Source organism: Eutrema salsugineum, unplaced genomic scaffold, assembly GCF_000478725.1.
Source record: "Eutrema salsugineum unplaced genomic scaffold, Eutsalg1_0 scaffold_8, whole genome shotgun sequence".
In the NCBI taxonomy this organism is placed as follows: domain Eukaryota; kingdom Viridiplantae; phylum Streptophyta; class Magnoliopsida; order Brassicales; family Brassicaceae; genus Eutrema; species Eutrema salsugineum.
In genome coordinates this window covers 4,967,611-4,977,971 of record NW_006256414.1, presented here as the reverse complement: position 1 = coordinate 4,977,971, position 10,361 = coordinate 4,967,611, and the positions used below count along the sequence as shown (strand labels likewise).

At 30.7% G+C, this 10,361-nt stretch overlaps 1 pseudogene; it reads left to right on the top strand.

The window, feature by feature from the left end:
- The first annotated feature begins 1,544 nt into the window (after positions 1-1,544).
- LOC18010033 lies at positions 1,545-9,621 on the top strand (annotated as a pseudogene).
- Positions 9,622-10,361: the final 740 nt, after the last annotated feature.

Below are 10,361 nucleotides of genomic sequence, written 5' to 3'. Positions count from 1 at the left end.
TAGAGTTGCAAACATTCAAGGAATGCCGAACATTCCGACAGAGTAGAATGACACATGAACAAGCTGTCATCCACGAACAGGAGGTGCTGTATTGACGGACACCTCTTAGTTAGTCTCATACCAGTAATTTGCCCATCTTTTGCAGCCTTATTCATGACATGAACCAATGCCTCAGCGCACAAAATGAATATGAAGGGAGATAGAGGGTCTCCTTGACGGATACCTCTTTCAGGAATAATGGATCCATGAACTTGTCCATTAAGCAACACAATATATGATACCGAACGAATGCAAATCATGATCCAGTTAATCCATTTGCAGTCAAACCCCATCCGAGTGAATAAAGCTTCCAAGAAGTCCCATTCAACTCGATCGTACGCCTTTGACATATCTGTTTTTATGGCAATGAAATATTCCTTGCATGAAGGATTGGTGTGAAGGCCATGGATCATTTTATGAGCAATAAGCAAATTGTCTGATATTAATCTGTCTTCTACAAAAGCCCCCTGTGCCGGCGATATCAGTGTTGGTAAAAACCGTTTCAGCCGCGAGCATAAAATCTTTGATATGATTTTATAAGTCCCGAACAGAGGCTAATAGGCCTAAGATCCGTCATCAAGGTCGGGTTAGGCTTTTTCGGTAGCAGACATATTTGCGTGAAGTTCCAGTCTTTCGGGAGATCTCCATTTGCAAAAAATATCTTCACCTCTGCAGTAATTTGCAAACCCGTGATCGCCCAGAACTGTTGAAAAAACTTCCCAGTCATACCATCTGCACCAGGTGCACGATCTCCCTTGATTCCTCTAATAGGTCTTCGTATCTCCACATCAATCACCTTAGCTTTAAACCCCTGAAGCAACTAGTCCACATTCTTCGGTTTGGATGATCTGAATAAGGTTTTGAAATAGTCCACTGCTATTTCCCTTCTGACAGTTTCTGCAAATTGCTCCACTCCGTTTGCATCAGTTAGGCTGACAATCTTGTTCTTCATCTTCCTAGATTTAACACTCCCATGAAACCAACGGGTATTCATGTCTCCTGCCATCAACCATTTGTCCCTGCTCTTTTGTTGCCAATAAAGTTCCTCTTCATGAATCGCTTTTAGTAGCTCCGTTTTTAGATCGATCATCTTTTGGGAAGAGGGATTCACCTTTGATGATTCCATGTCCAATTCCAATTGCAACCTCTGAATGTTAATGTTAGAGTTGGAAGGTGATCATCGTTTTCATCTCGCCAACTCTTTACGATAGTCCGAGATTCTGTCGGAAGCTTTATGGGTCCCCAAACTCTGATGTTTATTCCAACCTGTGCGAACAATATCTCTAACCTCCGGAATTTCACACCATCGTTTATCAAACAAAAATCTCCCTCAATGTCCATCATCTTCTTTAACCAACCATGTAAATAATGGTTTATGATCCGACATATCTCGTTTCAGATATTTGGAATGTCACCTTGGAAATAGTTTAAACCATTCTGCATTGCCAAAAGCTCTGTCAAGGCGATACTGAATCCACATAGTCTCTTTTTGACCATTTGCGCCAATGGTCTCTCTGAAACCACCCCATGATAGATTGTTCCCTGAGCTCGGTATTTCCTGTATGCAACAGTCTCTGGCTAAAGATCGAAAAGGGTAAAAGGATTGTTCAGGTCTGATTGGTCCTCCACTCTTTTCTGAATTGTTCATAATCTCATTGAAGTCTAGAAACCATGCTGAATCCCGATTAAGCCTGATATCTGTTAATTTGTTCCATAGGCTTTGCCTCGGATTCTAACAGAATGACCATAAACAAATGAGATGTAGTATGATGTAGATCCCACTGTAACTTTTGTATCTATCAGGCGATGGTCATAGAATAACACATCCACCGTATAAGAACTCCTCCAAAATAAAGTCAAACCTCCACTAAGACCCACTGGATTCATCAAATGATTTTGGTCATAACCCAACGATCTCTGGACTTTCAATACGTGATCACTAGAGTTTTTAATTTCTAGGAGAAACAAGAAATCCGGGAAATGTTCACGACACATTTCTTTAAGGCGTCGAACTATCAAGTTGTCCAAATTACAACTTTTAAAGAGTCAAACATTAAAACTTTTGAATTTAAATGACCAAATTGAACATTCGAATTATGAGATCCAACCAACCTCTTTTTTTGTCACAGCAAAGTTCAAAATTCAAATTTTGAAAAATTCAAATTTTGAAAAATTCAAATTTTGAAGAGGTGATGTTCTCCTCCAATTGAAGAAAACACGTTGGGGACACGTGTTAGATCTCTTATCAATCTTATCCTATGTTCAAATAATCGCTAGGCGGTAGGCGGGCGGACAGACTCTGACTAGCGCCTAGACCAAAAATCGGTGATTAGTCAGTGATTAATCGTTGATTAGTTTTTTGATTAAATAATAATATTTTAAATTTTTAATTACTTTTATTATGGTTTTTTAAGATGATTTTAGAGTTTGAACTCGCTTATGCTTGATTTTGATTTTATTTTATCATAATTTAGTTGAATTAAAATCGTTAATTAGAGATTAAGTCATTAAAATAGTTAATTGGTTAACTGTTGAATGTGTTGTCGTTATCAATTAGAGAAGACAAAACATGGGCTGATTTTGGACCGATTTAAAAAAAAACGAGAAAATTTTAATAATAAAGTTGAACCGATTTCAAATTTTTGAAAATTTTGGAATTTTTGGACAGAATTTCAAAAATTAGGCGGCGATTTTTTTTTAATCGGTACTAAGCGGTCTTAGACGGTAAAAAATCGGAAAACCTCATAGAGACACAGCCTAACACCTAGTCGGGACGGTCATCCATTGCCTAGCGCCTAGTGGATCTTATTTTTGTCTTCATTGTGGGGTGTGCTTTTAGTTATATGTAATGTAATGGGTTACATTCTAAAAGTTACAATAGTTGGCAAAATAATTATAATCTCTAAAATTGTAATGTTTAGAGAAATAACCATAAACTCAATAGTTGCAATGGTTCACTAAAAAAAGGGTAACACTTAAATTTCCAACATTCATTTCTCATTAAAAAGTAATCATAGATTCACTAAATAAACAACACATATACTAATAACAAACAAAAAGACATAACCATATAATAGCAACCGTTTCTAAAATTAGCAGTTATACACGAAAATATACAATTTTAAAAATAATTAATGAAAATATACAATGGTTTTATTGATAGCTTTTCATGGAAAATTATAATCTTTAAAATTAAATAAGATACAATCTTATAATAATATTTTTAAAAAAAAATAACTGTCAATTAATTACAATTAATATGAATAGAAAGACACAATGGTTTATTCATAGTTTGTCATATTGTTATTTTTTTCATAGATTAAAGTTTTTTTTTATTGTTTTTCCTAGCCCTCTTTTTTGTTTTTTTTTTGTGTATTTTTTATTTTCAAAACTTAAATCTTTATTACTTTCAAATAAATTTGCTTTCTTCGTTATTTTCTTTTTCAATTCACATCCAAATCTATTAATTGTACTATCTACTTTCGAAAGTGTATCTTTAATCCCCATTATAATTTGGTATATCTTGTTTCCTGTATCAAATAAATTATATAATTATTTTATATTTTCTGGACAATGAGCAGATGGTAGATCCTCCAATTCAAGTTCTTCTTTATTCATGACTGAACAAAAAAAATAATTTAAAAATACAATTAAAAAACTCATAAGATAAAATATAATATTACCTTTTAAGATTAGTGATATAATTGCCAAGAGAATTACCATTTTTTTGTTTAGTCTAAATTTTTGAGTGCGCAGCTAAAATGCCATATAATACTAAAAAGTGTGCTCAAAAGCCATCCACCTAATAATTATTTTCTTTTTCATTTTCTTTTATTAACTTAAACCCTGGATATTCTTCTTTTCTCCTTCTATGTCGAGATATTAACAAAAAAATCAGGGTAATACCCATCCGAATTCAACCCACCCGATAACCTATTTTTATTTTTTTTATTAATTATTTAAACATTTTTTCTCTTTTCCAGCAATTTCTTTTAATTCTCTTATTTTTTTTCTTTATATTTCTTTTTTTCTTATTCTCCTTCATCGTTGAAACATTAACAAATTTTGAAAACCACCAAAATCTCATCTTCATCATCCAATACTTGCTTACTCATCCTCTCTAATCAGTGTTCTGTCTTTATCTCCTCTCCCTATCACCATTGTTGAAGCTTCAAAACCCAGTTATGTTTTTATTTGGAGATTTAGGGATTTCACAATTTAGGGATTAGATTTACCAAAATTGCTTGTTCGGTATGCAAATCGGGTTAGTAACCAAGATTTATGTGACAATTAGGTCTTTGCATAGGTAATTTATCGAATATAGTTGTTGAATCGTAGTGATTCTTAGGTAGATTGAAATGAAAACCCGAATTCATCATCAAATCTGCAGAGAAGGACAACTGGTACGAATGGTACAACTAAGAGATAAGAGGACAACTTGTACAACTATGAGATAGAGGACAACGGTACAACTATGAGATAGAGGACAATTGGTACAATAGGTATAACTACAACAACTTAAATAATTACTGATTGAAAATACTTTTGTTATAATTGCAAATCGGGTTGGTAATCCAGTTTTATGTGATGATTACGTATTTGTATGGATAATTTTATAAATATAGTTGTTGAGTCATAGTGATTTTTAAATAAATTATAACTATACCTGAGTTCATCACCAAATTTATAGAGAAGAACAACTGGTACGAAATGGTACAACTAAGTGATAAGAGGACAACTAATATAACTAGTACAACTATGAGATAGAGGATAACTATAACAAATGGATAGTACTAAGACATGTTGAATAATTGTTAATTAATAATTTTTTATTATATTTTCAAGAAATAATGAATATCAGCCACACAAGCAATTCAATAGATTTTATATCATTTAATATATCATATTTGGAGTAGATATCTTATTCGGTATTAGTAGATAAAATATTGTATGTAAGAAGATTGTAATATATGAAACTAAACAGCTTTGGAGTAGATAATTTATGTGGAGAATGAATTACACACATAAATGCTTTCTATTCTCCAAAATAACATTGTTGAAAGATGAAAAATGGATAATAAATTAGATAAGTGGTTTCAGAGCAAACGTAACATGAAAACTTAATTTGTGTATGTTTTTGGGTTTGTTTTATCCGAAAAGATTTTATTTTAGCTAAGAAAATTATATGTTAGCTGACGAATTCTTATTCTGTATAACCACATTATTCATTTTAGCAGAAAAAATCTTTCCCAAATAAGAATAAACAAGGTACAGTTAGACACATATATACAATTATCTGTAACTCTTTAATTTAAAAACAAGGTACATGATAATGAACGATTCAACTTATTTTAGCCTTAAAGTGTACAAGAGCATTTTGAAGTTATTTGTATTTTGGATTTCTTGGATGTCTTTGATTTCTTGCATTACTATTTATTTTGGAGTTATTTATATTTTGGATTTTTTGGATTTTTTTGATTTCTTGCATTACTATTTTCAATTTCTCCATGGTAACTTGGTGCAATTACGTAACGAATTGCTCCATGGCAACTAGGTGCAACTAGGTACAATTACGTTATGAATTTCTCTAGGACAACTATGTGCAACTAGGTACAATTACGTTATGAATTTCTCCAGGACAACTAGGTGCAACTCGAGACAACTACATTTTAATTGTAATGTTAAAAAATAAATTCCTAAAGTTATTCACTTAAAACCAATACAACCCCTACCCTAAAAGTCGTATATTTTCAAGTTTATACTAGAAAAAAAATAAAAATAAAACTTTGTTTTGTTCAAAGAACCAAATATTTTTGGTTTCACTTGAAATAACCCTTATGTTATAAGGAAGTCTTTGATAATGTTATCCATCTTATGCAAGCGTCTATGCAAAAATATAGGAAATAGAAAAATAATAATGCAAAACCCTTGGGGCTGCTATATAATGTTCAAAATTCTTGTGGACAATTAGAACATAATAATTTATGTCGAAGGACAACTGAAAGAACTACAAAATCGATCAAAGGACAACTATTAAGAATTTTGGACAACTGGACAACTAAGTACAACTATGTGCGCCGACAAAAAGGGGACATGTGCGCCGACAAAAAGGGACAAGGGACACGTGCGCAGTCAAAGTACCACGTGCGCCGTCAATTTTATACATAGTTGTATTCAGTTGTCCAGTTGTCCAAAATTCTTCATAGTTGTCCTTTGACAATTTTAGCATTTTTTCCAGTTATCTCTTGATATAAATTATTCTTTTGTAGTTGTCCACATGATTTTTGACTATTGTAGTCCATTTACAACATTTTCATACTACAATTTATGCAAAAATTTTGGCTCTTTTCCATCATAAGATTGTTAACATTATCAAAGTCTTCTTTGTATCATAAGGGGTGTTGGATGTGAAACCAATTATATGTATTAGAAAAATGATAAATTTCATGTTATCCATCTTTTTAATTTTATTCCTTATAGTTTACGAATTTTTTACATTTTTTAAGTGAATGTTTGTTTTCTATATTTATAGTTTATCATTATTATTTTCTAATGAAAGAATTGCATATAGTTGTACATATGTGTCTAGTTGTACCTTGTTTATTTCCATCCAGAAAGTATTCTCGGCCAAAAATGAAATCCTCTAGATTATATTGACTTACCTAAGTGTCAAGTTATCCATCAAAATAATATGTGCACTTATGTGCGCCGTCAATTTTTGTACATAGTTGTACCTAATTGTACTAGTTGTCCTCCTCTGCAGATTTGGAGATGAACTCAGATGTAATTATAATTTACCTAAGAATCACTACGATTCAACGACTATATTTAAAAAAATTATTCATGCAAATACCTAATCGTCCTATAAAACTGGGTTACCAACCCGATTTTCAATTATAATAAAACAATTTTCAATCAACAATTAATTTCGTTTTAAATTATTAATTTCAATTTAAATAAAATCAATCATTTTTTTATTAAATTCAGGAATGCGACAAAAAAAATTATTTAGAGTAAAATTGGAATTACATGCGTTTTATGGCACACAGACTTGTTTATGGCACAACAGATTAGTTTTTTCCAATTTATGGCATTACAGCCATTAAACCTAAATTTTTTGGCTTTTTCCAAAAATATTTTTTTGGAGAGTGAACAGATCTTTCACCATTCATTTAAATTTTTTTTTATTGATGACTAACTATATACTAAAAACTCTTTCTTGTAATACTATTTCTATAACAGTTGCTTGCAAATGAACAATGTTTTTATTAATGAATTTTAAATTAATTTAAAGTTTATCAACAATAAATTGATATATTAAGTGTTATTTTTTAAAGTAAGAAAGTATTATAAAAAAAATTCAATAAAAAATAATAAAAAGTAAAACAAAATATATACAATCTTCAAAAGACATAAGTATTAAGAAGAGAAATCGTTAATAATCATCGATTATGTAGTACAATTAATAAAATAAAACAAAAAACACAACTATAAAATTTTAACCTTTGAATTGAATAAATTAACAGATATACATAAAAATGTAAAATTAATTAAAATAAATAATAAATAGAAAAACACAATGGTTCAATAATTTATTTATAGTTTTTCATATTACGATTATTAATAGATAGTTGTGAAGTTATTATTTTGGACCTTTTAGTTGTACTTGTAAATTTGTGTTAAAAAATTACTGCTTTTAGAATCAACGTATTGTTTTTCTTGGATTTTGTTTGAACTTTTCTGTTGGTTGGGATTTTACCTTTATACTAGGTTTTAACCCCGTGCATCCGCACGAGAATTTTTCATTTTTTATGCCTAATATAATTTTTTTAGAATTTATTTTTGTTATTTATTTTTTTAATTCAAAAATTTTATTATGATGTTTTAACTTTGAATAGTATAGATTTATATATTAGTAGAATAAAAATATGAGTTAATTAAGTAAATATTGATCTATAATGTTAATTATGAACTTTGTTATTATGTAAATTTAGATTTACACATAAACAATCTATAAATCTATGAATTAGCTAACCCGTCTGTTTAGTTATCTCAACTCATTTTTTAATATCTTACATGTTTTGACAAACTAACCCGTATAAGATTGTTATTATAAATGTAAAACTTTAACTTTCTCTATCATATTATTATAAAATATAAATATTTACCAATATTAAATATTTGATGCTTTAGTGATTATGATAAACAATACAATAAGATATTTGTTAACTATTTGTACTATTATAAAAATATTATTTAAATTCAAAATTTTAAATTAAATTTAACCTGTATTTAAAAAATTTTAAAGTAATTAAAATTATTATCTAATTTTGTAATAAAATTTAATTATAATTTATTTTAAATTTTCAATTAAATTGAATCTAAATTTTGTAATCAAATTTAATTAATAAAAAGTTCGTATAATTTAAAATTTAAATTAAATATAATTTATATTTAAAGAAATCTAACAATATTTAAATTAGTAATCAATTTTTAAAATTAATTATAATATAAAATATAATGTTATAAAAAAAGTTTAGATATTTTTGGAAACAAACTCTAAAAGTGATTCTGCTTTAATAGAATAGATGTTTCTACTTTGGTAATTTATTTTCCAGGACTTTATGTTATATATCCTTCAACAGTCTTCAGTCAAATTTTAGATATTATATACCATTGCTGACATGTTCGTTCGTAGTTGTTTTTTTTTTATATATATTTGATAAGTTATTTACTGCTAATTTTTTAGGTGTTGAATAAAAGCTTTTAAGAAATTTTAATTATCTGCATTTCAAAAAAAAAAAATTAATTATCGTTTTGCCTATCTCAGACCAAAAATAAAAATTGTCATCCGACTTCTATCTTGGGTCCCACTGAACTTAAACGTATTTCTAACGACGACATTTATAAGTTTTATATACGTCTACCATCATCGTCTTTCTTCCGTCTTCTTCTTCGCTTCTCAATTCCAAAATGTTTTATAATGCCAATTCTTCGGTTTCATTTCTCCTGAAATTTTGACTTTAAAACCTTAAAAAGATTTTGAGTATCCGTTTCCATTACAGCGACATTGGGATTCGGATGTTGATCTCTCGGCGGTGAGTGATAGCAAATTTTATCGAATCTGTGCAATGCTTGGGAAGGAAGAAGACGGCAGTGGCGGTGACACACTGCAAGCGTGGGCCTGGTCTGATCAAGCTCAATGGTTCACCAATCGAGCTATTCCAGCCTGAGATCCTCCGGTTCAAGATTTTCGAGCCAGTCCTCCTCGGAAAACACCGTTTCGCCGGTGTCGACATGAGGATCCGTGTCAAAGGTGGTGGTCACAGTTCTCAGGTCTACGCCATCCGTCACGTTCAGAGCATCGCCAAGGCTCTTGTTGTTTTCTACCAGAGGTACGTGGATGAGCAATCGAAGAAGGAGATCAAGGATATCCTGGTCAGGTATGACAGGACCCTTCTTTGTGGCGGATCCGAGGAGGTGCGAGCCGAAGAAGTTCGGTGGTCGTGGTGCTCGTGCTCGTTTCCAGAAGAGTTACCGTTAAGCTGGTTTGTTTTATTTTCACTTTCCATCTGTTAGTTGATAATTGAGTTTGGTCCTATTTTATCTATAATTATATAAGTCCGATATGTATGTTAAGCGAATAGCTGTGTGTAAGAGTTGTAACTTGTTCGATAAGTTACAACTGTTACCAACAGGTGCTTACGATTATGTTATGTAGACAACTATATAAGTGTTATTGTTGTCTTAATGTAAAATTGTCAAGAATAATAAAGTAACAAGGTTTCAGATTTGACTTTGTTCTCTCTCTCGTCCAAGTTTCTCTTTCTTCTCTAGAGAGTTTTCTCTCTCATTCTGTGTTTTTAACACGATCATCGGAAAGTTTTTGTCTTAATGGACTTGTGAGACTTAGAGTTTTATTTTCAGTTTGATGCTTATTTTATAATGGATATTCTCTCATGTTTTGCTATGTTTGCTATCTGAAAGTTTTAATTTTTATTATTACTCCAGTACTCCTTATTTCTTGTCCTCTGATGTATGGCATTTGCGTAGTATGATCAATTTGTTAGGTTAATTACTCCTTATAATCTGCATTTGCGTCGAAAAGTTTGAGCTTGGTGTTGAGTTTGTGAAAAGGTTGTGGCTTGATGTTGTGACTGAGCTAGAGTTAATCAAACATCCGAAACCTGTGATCTTGTCTGTGTAAAATTATTTGCGAGTTGATATCTCCACCTCGATAAACGTCTTTTAAACAATTCAAGTGTCTACATTTGTAGCTTCAGTCTCTTGAGTGTACTCAATAGAGAACTTGTTGTCTCAAC